This window comes from Neomonachus schauinslandi, chromosome 10, assembly GCF_002201575.2.
Source record: "Neomonachus schauinslandi chromosome 10, ASM220157v2, whole genome shotgun sequence".
NCBI lineage: Eukaryota > Metazoa > Chordata > Mammalia > Carnivora > Phocidae > Neomonachus > Neomonachus schauinslandi.
In genome coordinates this window covers 32481409-32492625 of record NC_058412.1, presented here as the reverse complement: position 1 = coordinate 32492625, position 11217 = coordinate 32481409, and the positions used below count along the sequence as shown (strand labels likewise).

Here is an 11217-nt window from a genome sequence, read left to right as displayed (position 1 = left end):
AACTCTTTCTCTGTTCTCTCTTGAAGGCCTGGTGTTCTTTCTCATTTTTCAAGTGTTTCATGAACAAATAAAGTAACTTAGCATTGTCATGAAGAGGAGTGCTTCAATACTCTGGACCCACTGCTTGTACTCCAAATAATTTGCCTCTGTCCTTTGCATTATAAAAGCAACCAGATGAAAAAGAGTGTTGTACATCTAAGCATAGACAAAAGAGTTCCAACAAGTGGAAAGGTTGCCCAGGCTCCAGCTTGACTCCCAAGGTTCTAAAATAAGTGCTTTTTTTTTTGCTTTTTCTTTTTTCTTTTTCTGAAGTTGTCTAATGAGAATGCTAGTTGGGAGGGACTGAGTGAAGAAACAAGTGAATTTCAATCTCATTGAGGTCAAGAACTTTATTTTATTCATGTTTGTATTCCATGTGCTTATTGGCCCCATCTAGGCCTTACACAAAGAAAGAAAGGAAAGATTTAATTAATCATCAAGTGGTCATTTTTGTGATATAAGCAGGAGAAAGAGCTTTATTTAAAAAATTATATTATTAAGATATACTAAACCAAGCACAAAGCTTAAGTTTGGGGAATATTTCTTTTTTAAAATTTTATTTATTTTTTAGAGAGAGAGTGCATGCAAGAGCAGGGAGAGGGGCAGAAGGAGAGGGAGAAGCAGGCTCCCCGCTAAGCAGGGCCCTGGCATCATGACCTGAGCCCAAGCAGACGCTTAAGGAATTGAGCCACCCAGATGCCCCAAGTTTGGGGAATACAGTTATGTGTCTGTCTTTATGTGTCTGCAGTATATTTGTGTGTGATATAGAAAGTGTAACTATAAAATAATGAGGCTGAAAGAGACACATGTTTTGGACAATATATTGGTGTTGAAGTGAAGTCTAACTAAATAAGGCACAATAAAGTGCTTCCCAAACTCAAGTGGCATCCAAACATAAAATGTTGCAATTACAGATTACTCAACAGCACATATTTATTGATCAGCTCCTTTGATCTATCTCAATAAAATAATAACATTGTTAGGGACCAGGAAGAATGAAATGACTCTGCCCATAGCTATACAAGTCCAGAAAACAGAGCATAACCAATATAAAAACTGATGGCAGGCTGTAGAGGTAATGCATATCCAAGACCCTTTAATGATGAGGCACTCTTACCTGTCCGATACACAATTTGGCTTTGGAATATATTGTTTCTTTTTTTCTGAAGGAGCATTTTTATCACTGTAATTTCAAATCATGGCAGCTCAGAAGCTGTCATTAAGAATAAGAGTAAACTGAAGAACTTTTTTTCCTCCTCCACAGACAGTATTGCAATCTATGGATGTAATGTGAACGTAGCAGCAGAAAAAGACATGAAACCAGACAGGTTCTCGATAACTTCGTACTTGGAGCCACTAGCGATTGTGTTTGCACTTATTCTCAGCTGCAATCACTCAGTCTCACAGTTGGACAACACCTCTCATTCAAAATAAACCTTCCATTCTTGATTGCTCCGTATCAGGTTGCTGCCACTTCCAGCAGTTTCTTGATCAGAACACATTGCTTTAAGATTTGCCTCTTTATGTCCTCCAAGCAAATGAACAAGCACAAGAAGATTTTGAAACATCTTATTACACTTACCAGTGTTATTTGACTCTGCAACGAGTTCAAAACAAATCACAATGAGTAATGCTGTGGTTAAAGAGCCGCGATTTCCATTTACCTGTATCTGTGGATAAGGAACATGGTGAGCTTTTTGGACCAGAGACTCTCCGTCCATCATGGTTAAAATTTTACATGCGGGATGAAAAGACTGGAGAAAAGCAGAGTGATTTACTGAACTTGTTGCCTTCAGAAAGCAATCTCATTAAAGCAGTTTGTAGGTAGTTCTAAAGTATCACAAATAAAATAAGCTCAGGTTTGGAGAAATATATATCTCCCTGTAATGTCTGGGCATTTTTCTAAACACTCGTCATGCCTTTTCCTATGTTAATGGCTAGCTTAGATGTTGTATACAATACTTTATGGGTTCCAATGGCTGTGTGAGCCTCTGGACGTGGTTAGTTCCTCAGAAATGCGTAGTAACACGCACTTTTGCAAAGTCTCTCAATTTTTCTTTGGACCAATGGCCAAGTGTGTTCCGAGAAATGCTTCCGTGACTTAACAGCCTCACCACTCTGTACTTCCATGTCCGTACCAGCCTTACTGACCTTGCTCAGTCTGGCTCACTAAACTGATAGGATGTTTCCTAGTTGATCAGTACCTTTAAATCACCTTCTCCTGCAAAAATGTTCACTGGATTCCAAGTGAGAGAGAATGCTATGGCATTCCAACATTTTCTCTTTACTCAGGTGTCCAACAATTTTAATCAAAATACGTTGAAATTGCTTACCCTTATTTCAGCTCATCTCTTCAAGCTCTGCCCGTAGCTCAATGAAACATTTGCAAAAACAAAACAAAAAACTTCTTCATTGTACATTAATGTCTCTGCCTGTTCTGTAGAGATAAGCCCATGGACATGATCACGCTTAACTGGGCTGCCTACATAGGAAGATAGAGTAAGATAGAATAGACTTTAAATGATACACTATTACAATTAGTAAAGCATTTTAAACACTGGTTTTTTTATAGTCACTGATTTTTTTATAGTCAGTATGACCAAAAAAACCCACCTAATAACAGCAAAATCTGAGTAGATTAATGTTAATTTTTTTCTTAAAAATTCATTTATTTAGAAATATTACTTTAGGAATTTATTTAGGAATAGAACATTATATTAGGTACTATAAATAGATTATGTAGTTATACTAGGCTGAGTTCCTGAAGTCAGGAATATTCTAATCCACTTTACAGTTTCATTAGAGAACAAAAATAATTGAATACTGTTTCATCTTGTTTTGCCTTGTTTTATTTTTTAAATGAGATATAGAACTAAACTCTCAAGTAACTATGGCTATCCCAACTTGTGTGCTTTCTCCTGGAAGGAGGTCCTTACGTTCCACATAAAGTCAAAGAAGTATCACTGGACACCTATGATGAGCTTGAGACCTTAAAGCCCAGAAGGAATATGAGACCAGTCTGGGCTTTCTATTCTGTGGTTCAGGGTTTCATAATTGGAAGACCAAAAAAAAAAAAAAAAAAAATTTGCTTGCAAAAAATTTTTTAAAAAATGTTTCTTGCAAATTATGGGATATGAGTTTAGAAAGAAATAGAGGCAAGAGGGCCTATCATTTACAAATGGCACAGAAGAGCAAAATCAAACCCTGTGAAGAGAGTAAAAATGAGATGAATTTACCCAAGATCATTTCCCCAGATACCGCCAGCTCAGTTAGAGCCAAATTGCTATTGATGACTTCAAAGCACCAGATCATGTAATCTGACATACAAGGATATATGACACAAATAATCAAATATTTTAACAATAAAAACATGAAATGAATTAAATATTCCTGTTATATAGGGCTATTAGAATTACTTACGGGACCTTCTAGATACAATCTGTTATGTTAAGCACAGTGATTCTGCTTTTCAATTCGCTGGGCAGAATTTAAAATCCAAGTGGTCATATAAGCATGGCAGACCAATTTTTAAACTAGCTGAAGCCCCAACACTTCATTCTACACCTCTCCCCCTCTTCCTTCTTCTCTTCTAACATATTCAATAGTTGACTTAGAAAGTAAGATGTCCCTTTAGAAACAAAGAAGACATTAAGAATTTTCTTGCCAGGGGCACCTGGGTGGCTCAGTCCATTAAGCGTCTGCCTTCGGCTCAGGTCATGATCCCAGGGTCCTGGGATCGAGCCCCACATCAGGCTCCTTGCTCAGTGGGGAGCCTGCTTCTCCCTCTCCCTCTGTCTGCTGCTCCCCCTGCTTGTACTTGCTCTCTGCCTCTCTCTCTCTGTGTCAAATAAATAAATAAAATCTTTAAAAAAAAAAAAAAAAGAAGAATTTTCTTGCCAGGTAAGAACCCACCCACCTGCTTGTCTCAGTAAACATTTGCTTTCAAGATTGCTGTAGTATTCTATTATCAGGTCTCATCAAGAAGGAAAACTAAGTCTCATAAAAGAATCACAATTTTGATTGTGCCAAAACTCCTCCCTTTAACATTACCTAAAACCAACATGCTAAGCCTGTCACTCGAGGTCCTTTGGGTTTTGTCCATCCCAAGCCTCAGCCAACGTGAACTCCTCACAATTAGTCAAGCAGATTCTGAACCATATTGCTTCTTGGCAATGACTCAAACTCTGTCCCCCCTGGAATTCTTGCCTTCTCATTTACCCATTTATTCACACAGGAACTTAGGACATATGTACTCATTACTTGGTCTGGGCCAGTCTCTGTGCCTGTCTCAATTCTAACCCTACTTCAAGAGTGAGGAGTCTCATTCAAAGCCATGCAATGAATCCACGACATCTTTCTTTATTTTTCTGACAAAGGATAATTTACTGATCTATCCATTTTGTCATTTATTCATTTAAATATTGTATTGAATGCCTATTGTATGCCAAGTCCTAATAATACAAGTATACATGAAATCTGTTCCCTGACCATATAGAACTTGAAGCTGAGTTGAAAAACAAACCAATGAAATAGCAGGACCCCACAATTATAGAGTGGAAGGGTTGTACAATGTGTGCTCCAGAACCTAAACCACACGGGAAGGGCAAGGGTCCTCTCCCCAGAGGAGAAAACTGCTGATCTGAGCCTTGAAATTTAAGGAGAATTAGCTAAATACAGAAGAGAATGAAGAATGTTCTATGCAGAAAGAAAAGGCAGAGGAAAATAGCATAAGAAGTATGAGGAAAACCATGGCTTTCTACCTGGCCGGGCTGCACATACACGACAGCCATTCAAGGCAGCAGAAATGAAAAGACCTTGGTGGGGGAGTGACCAGAGATGAGATGAAGATGTGAATTGCAAGTAGATTTTGAAACATATCTGAGAACTGAGCTAAGAAATTTATATTTTATCCTAAATGGTTTGGGGAAGGATCAAACAGTGCTGAGGACAGAGGGGAAAAATCAGAATTTGATTTTGAATGTTACCATCATCCACAGAAATACTTGAAGCTGAAAAAAAGAATTCCCGACAAAAGCCTGATCTCTCAAAATGGATGAAATCCACTTTTTGTATTAATTCTGGTTTTCTTTTTCTCAAAGAGCAAGAAGTCCAGGGGTGGGTAGTTCATTGCTACAGCCTCTGGATGATGCTATCAAGAACTGAAATTCTTTCTGTCTGTCTGCTCCAGCTTCCTCATCTCTTAGGTCTGTGTCCTCCTGCTTGTCCCCTCCTGGTCACCCAGCAGCTGCTGCAATTTCAGGGGTCAAGTCTGTTCTGTGGGAAGGAAATAGGTGGAAGACGCAGAGGGACAAGAGGGGCAAAAGCTGAATCTGTCCCTTTTTAACAGATAAATAAACACTTTCCTGAAGTCACTCAGGGGATTTCCTATTTACACCTATGTGGCCAGAACCCCGTTACATGGTTGTCCCTAGCTGCAAGGGACAGTGCGGGGGAAAAAAGAAAAAGAGTTTCCTTTTCAGATTTCTTTCTTTCTTTTCTTTTCTTTTTTTAAGTTTTACTGATATATTTGAGAGAGAGAGCACGGGCAGATGGAGAGGAAGAAGCAGACTCCCTGCTGAGAGCCCCCTCCCTACTCGGGGCTCAATCCCAGGACCCCGGGATCATGACCTGAGCCTAAGCAGATGCTTAACCAACTGAGCCACTCAGGCGCCCCTAATATATCTATCTTGTACTCTTCTCTCTTCTCTTTTATACAAATTTTATTTTTTAAGGGTTTATTTTCAAGTAATCTCTTTTTTTTTATTATGTTCAGTTAGCCACTGTATAGTACATCATTAATTTTTAATATAGTGTTCAATGATTCATTAGTTGTATATAACACCCAGTGCTCATCACAACACGTTCCCTCCCTAATACCCATCACCCTGTCACCCCATCCCCCACCCCCTCCCCTCTGAAACCCTCAGTTTGTTTCCCGGGGTCCATAATTTTAAAACATACACAAAGTAGAGAGGATAATATAATGAGTCCCCTATTGATCACTCAACCACCTGCGACGATTATCATTTTTGCCAATCTTGTTTCATCTATCCTTCCCCTTTTCCTCTGGAATGTTTTAAGCAAACTAGTTCCATTTCAGTACACAAAAATGAATTATCCCTGTATACCTCAAATTTATTTTTTCTTCAAACAAGAGAATCTATAAGAGTTTTAGCATGACTGAAAAAAAATGGCGAATGGAAAAATGTTATTTGGAAATTCTCTCTTTTACATATGTGTACACACACACACAAGAGTAACAACAGACTGGAAAAAAAAGAGAGAGAGAGAGAAATTTTAAAACGGAAAAGCCCAATTTCCAGGAACTAGAAGGCTAAGAGGAGTTTCCACGGTCCCCTGAAGGAGTACCTCTCACCTACATCTTTATTAGCCAGAGCCGATTTCTCCTTCCCCACCACCACCCTTAAAATTTAGGTCACAGCTTTATGTCATTTAAAGTATCACTGACAGTTAACAAATGTAGCAATTAGCATTCTATTCAAGTTTACATTCTTTAACATTAAAAGAAATGTTCTATATCTCACACTGTATGCTAGATGGTAGCTTATTAGAAACTGCCCCACTATATCCTAAATGAGAAGCTGTTTAAGGAAGAACCTGACCTCTCCTGTCTTAGAGATTTTGATTACCTTGACCTTCTGCTCCTACCTGATCCTTTAAGACAAAGAATTCAGAGTGTTAGCAACTATTCTTAACTAAATAAATACATTAAATACGTATGTATTCATTCACACACAATGTCCATTTGTTCAGCCATTCATTTATATGTTCATCCATTCACTACACATTGCGCAGGTCCTGTACATATCTTATCTCTAAAATCTTTAAGGTTGAAGACCCCGGCCAGGAACAATAATCGTGCCTCTGTTTTCATAAAACTAAGCAAACCCACATCCTAAAAGCTCTATGTGGGAATCAGGGGGAAAGCGATTGTTCTCTAAACTTATGGGGAGTAAAAATGCCAATCTGAAAGCGTATTTCCAAAGAGGCGTAGTGGCAGGACGGCAGGGTGGAAAATGGGCCTGGCTGGAAGGATCTCTATATGTGTATTTTTATCATCCATGTGTTGGATGAAGCGGAGAGCTGCCAGATAGCTGCTTTTCCACAGCTTGGAGTTACTGTTGGGAACAGATCCATGTATGGAAGCGAAAGCCGAAAGGCACAGATAAGCAGAGATCCAGCTATGCAAACCATGTTTAGAGACACTTAAAGGACAAGCATCCCAGGTCCTTTCTTTCTGGTAAATTCGGCGAAGCCATCATCCCGGGTCTTTTTTCACATCCAGCCCATGCGGACCGAACAGCCCAGACTTGACAGAGGTAGGTGCAGGGCTTTTGTGATGAAACTTATCTAAAGGATCATTCACGAATATTCCCTCCTTAGAGAGAGCTCTTGATGTCCTTTAAGGGAAGCTGCCAGATGATATTTTGAAAAAAAAAAAAAAAGAAAGAAAGATTTGGGTTGGGGCTGGTGACTAAGAGGTATTTAACAGCTCTGCCTTCACAAACCAGGGCAGCTTGGTTACAGAGGGAAAGGGACAGCACAGAATGGCTGCCAAATATAATCCCTTTTTCCGGGGTCACTTACCCTTTGGATTTTTGTGGATACGAATCTTCCTGGATATTGCCAGCACCTTTGGAATGGGCCACAGCTTCCCGTGGATTCTGATACGGGGTATTTTAGGCTGGGGTTGGTAGGATTTGCCCTTTTCCTTGCTTGCTCCCCCGAAGCCAGCATAAACTCACACGTGGGGCTAGTTCTTCCTTAGACATGGAAGAGCTGCTTGTAAACGACATTATTATTTTTGGCAGAGGAAGTCATTTTTGCAGTGTTTCTCAGCAGATCGGAGGTTGATTACATCCTGTTCAAAGATTCTTGAGTTGCTTTCACAAACACGGGTCTTGCGCAAGTTGCAATTGCTGAAACCAGCTGTAACACTGGACTTTTCTCGCTACCTTTAACATTTTTCTTTCTTTTTTGTTAATGACTGAAAACATGGGAACTTGAGGGGAGATTTCCCCAAAGATTATTCTAGGTTAGCTGTCAGGGTTGTTTGAGAATTCTAGACTGTGGCAGAACCACAAAAGCTGCGTGTCTCAGAGGTCCAAAGGAGAAGTGTAAACGTGAAGACAAGAACAGTACCAGTATCTATGTGACTCTAGTCTATTTTCTAAAAATACTGGTTAACCCAGACAAGTCATATCAATAACACTTTGAAATGCTACTCTAGCTAATTACCAAATTGTAATAATTAGATCATTAAAGCTGTCCTTTTAAAATTGTTGGCAAAATCTGGGAACTATTACCTAACACTCACTAAAGTCAAAGGAAAAATTTACAGGTCATATCTGTGTGTGTTTTTCCAAGATTGAAGTAAAAGAATTTTTTCGCAAGAAAGTGAAATGTAAATTTAAAATTTCTGTTGTTGAGAATAATGTGTCTATATTTTAAGCAAGATTTGAACCCCCTTGTTATTTAGCTTTTCAATCTTAAAATAAAGCTTCAGAGGGGAAAAAAAGAAAAGAAAAATTGAATGTGGTTTTTCCTTCCCTGATGACAAAGCATGACATGCAAAATGATTAATAAACAAGTGTAAGAAAATAATAAAATGGTTTATAACACTGAGCAAGGAGATGTTCTTTGGATAAATTAGGTAGCGGGAAAGCAATTCGCTTAGGGGATATAGATAAGATGACTATAGTTATGCAGTGGCTTCTTTCAAATTGTTAATGTTGTGTAATACAAAAAAAAAGTAGCAGAGAAGGAGAAAACATGGTTCTATTCCAATAATAATACTTCATCATTATTAAAATAATTATAATACAAAACACGGATTTTTTCATCAAATTATTCCTTTTCATGTCTAGACTACTTACACTGACAACACATTAAATTAACAACACATTCAAACTTACCTTTCACACATCTCTAAAATAGGCTACGTTACTTCACTTAAAAATACTAATATTCTGTAAATGCGCACGCGTGAGAGAGGGAGACAGAGAAAGGCAGGCAATAAACTATGCCTTCTTTTTTTAAACCAACAGAGACAAGCTGTCATAACTTTAGCTAAAGTGGAACAGGCCTACAAAAGGATGGCTTTAAAATATTTAATTAAACACTACATACCAACTAGCTTTTCTAAAGGAACGGCACAGCAGGAGTCTGGGCAATTTTCAATAACTAGAAGGTTATTATAAATTATGTCACTAATATTTGTGACCAGATGCGATGCATAGATGACATCATTGGCTGTTTTCTCAGTTGCTCACTGCCAAGTACATTTCAAGTGTGCATTCCTCATGAGAAATGCCCATTCCTGTTTTTCTTTAGCAAGCAAATTTGAGAAGTGTAATATAAGTAATAAGGAGTGACTTACTACTATTTTAATATGGAGTATGTAAACGTCTATGGAAAAAAATGGACAAATAGTTAAACTATTTGATCTTTTGACTATGACCTCTGCAGTGCTCAGTGATGACACTACATGTAGAAAATCTTGGGAAGAACATATTTTGAGAAGGAAATTGGAAGTATTGACAGTCTCATGTGAAAAAAAAAAAGACTTGGATGTTCTATGCCATAGTTAGCTGAGATATGAAGGAAATTCATGGTGACCAAAAATGACAAAGAAGTTGAAATTGATCCTAAGAGCCTAGAGCACAGATCCGAGGCTCCCGTGTATATTGACAAGACCAGAGAGGATAGTTCCTGGGCTGGGTCAGTTGTGCTCCAAAGAGCGGGAAGAGCAAGTGCTTGTAGGGGCTTCGGTGGGAAACAACTTCCCTGAACACTAAACGGGGAGTTTGCATGAAAGTAAGAATAGAGGTTTACTTTTCCAGAGGTACGAAAGATTTTGACCTACAGGAAAGGTCATTAAGTTTCAAGGAAATGATAGCGTTGGTTACTTTTTAAAAAATCCCTTTGGGAACTTTAAATAAAATAAGATTGTCTCAGATGATTAAAAATTGTGGGACATTGAGTGGCCTCTGACCAACCACTGATGATTGCAAGAACCTTAAAGCGGGCTTGAGACTAGGGAACAAATTTGAAGACCAGAGAGGCTACCGACTTTCTCCAAGGTTCATCAGTGGGAAGTGAAATTTCCCCAGAATCCAAATCATTTGGTTTTCTGATCAGAACTAGCCTGTCCTTGTGGCACTTCTTTCTTAATCTTAAAGTTACACGATATTTTCAAGTGGCATGGCAAGATATGAGAAGAATTCCATGACCGAGGATTTTTAAAGGTAGTTTTAAGGTATATAAAGTAATGAGAAGGTGGGGCGCCTGGGTGGCTCAGTCGTCAAGCGTCTGCCTTAGGCTCAGGTATGATCCCAGGGTCCTGGGATCGAGCCCCGCATTGGGCTCCCTGCTCCGCGGGAAGCCTGCTTCTCCCTCTCCCACTCCCCCTGCTTGTGTTCCCCCTCTCGCTGTGTTTCTCTCTGTCAAATAAATAAATAAAATCTTTAAAAAAAAAAAAAAAGTAATGAGAAGGTGACGAATTCCTGTGGCACTTAGTGCTGGTGAGGAGAAAATGCCCTCTCCTCTCCCATTGACTTTTTCCCATGCTTCTCACCTCTAACTGCTCATTAGAATCACTGGGGATGAGTGCAGTCCACACTACACCCCTGATGAACTACATATGCTCATGGGGTCCAGGCAAGTGTAGTTTATTTTTTAAATCTACCCCATGAAATTTAAATATGCAGCCAAAGTTAAGAACCACTTCCTTTTTGTAATAAAAAAGTGGTAACCATTTCAAAATTTATTTCAACAGGGGGAATTAACAGAACCACAGCTGAAGATTAAAAATGAGCTCTTTCCCAAAGAGATTACTTCTTTGGAAATTTTACTGATGTCATCTTTGCTGACAGGGAGTTCCTCTTTTAAAGTTTCAGCATTTTTAAAAAGAAGTTTTCTCTAAGCCAAAGGATTGATATAGATCTGACATCTCACATACTTCTTTAGCCTGAAACATATGTGTTCTAACCACAATTATTGAAAGGTAAAACATATATGAATATGTAACATTAGGGTTCTGAGCTACAGATGTTAAATCAAACTTTATATTGTTTTAGCAACTATTAAACAGCCATCTTGAAAAGGCTTGTTAATTTTGAATAGCAACCATTTTCTAAGGAATAAGCAAATCATTGT

At 38.6% G+C, this 11217-nt stretch overlaps 1 long non-coding RNA gene across 1 annotated transcript; it reads right to left on the bottom strand.

Moving 5' to 3' along the window:
- Positions 1-1685: 1685 nt before the first annotated feature.
- On the bottom strand, positions 1686-7672 carry LOC110587535. The gene is made up of 3 exons (XR_002480763.1): positions 7648-7672; positions 2373-2521; positions 1686-1709 (listed from the first exon to the last, which is right to left on the bottom strand). It is a non-coding gene; the product is annotated as an uncharacterized LOC110587535 (long non-coding RNA).
- Positions 7673-11217: the final 3545 nt, after the last annotated feature.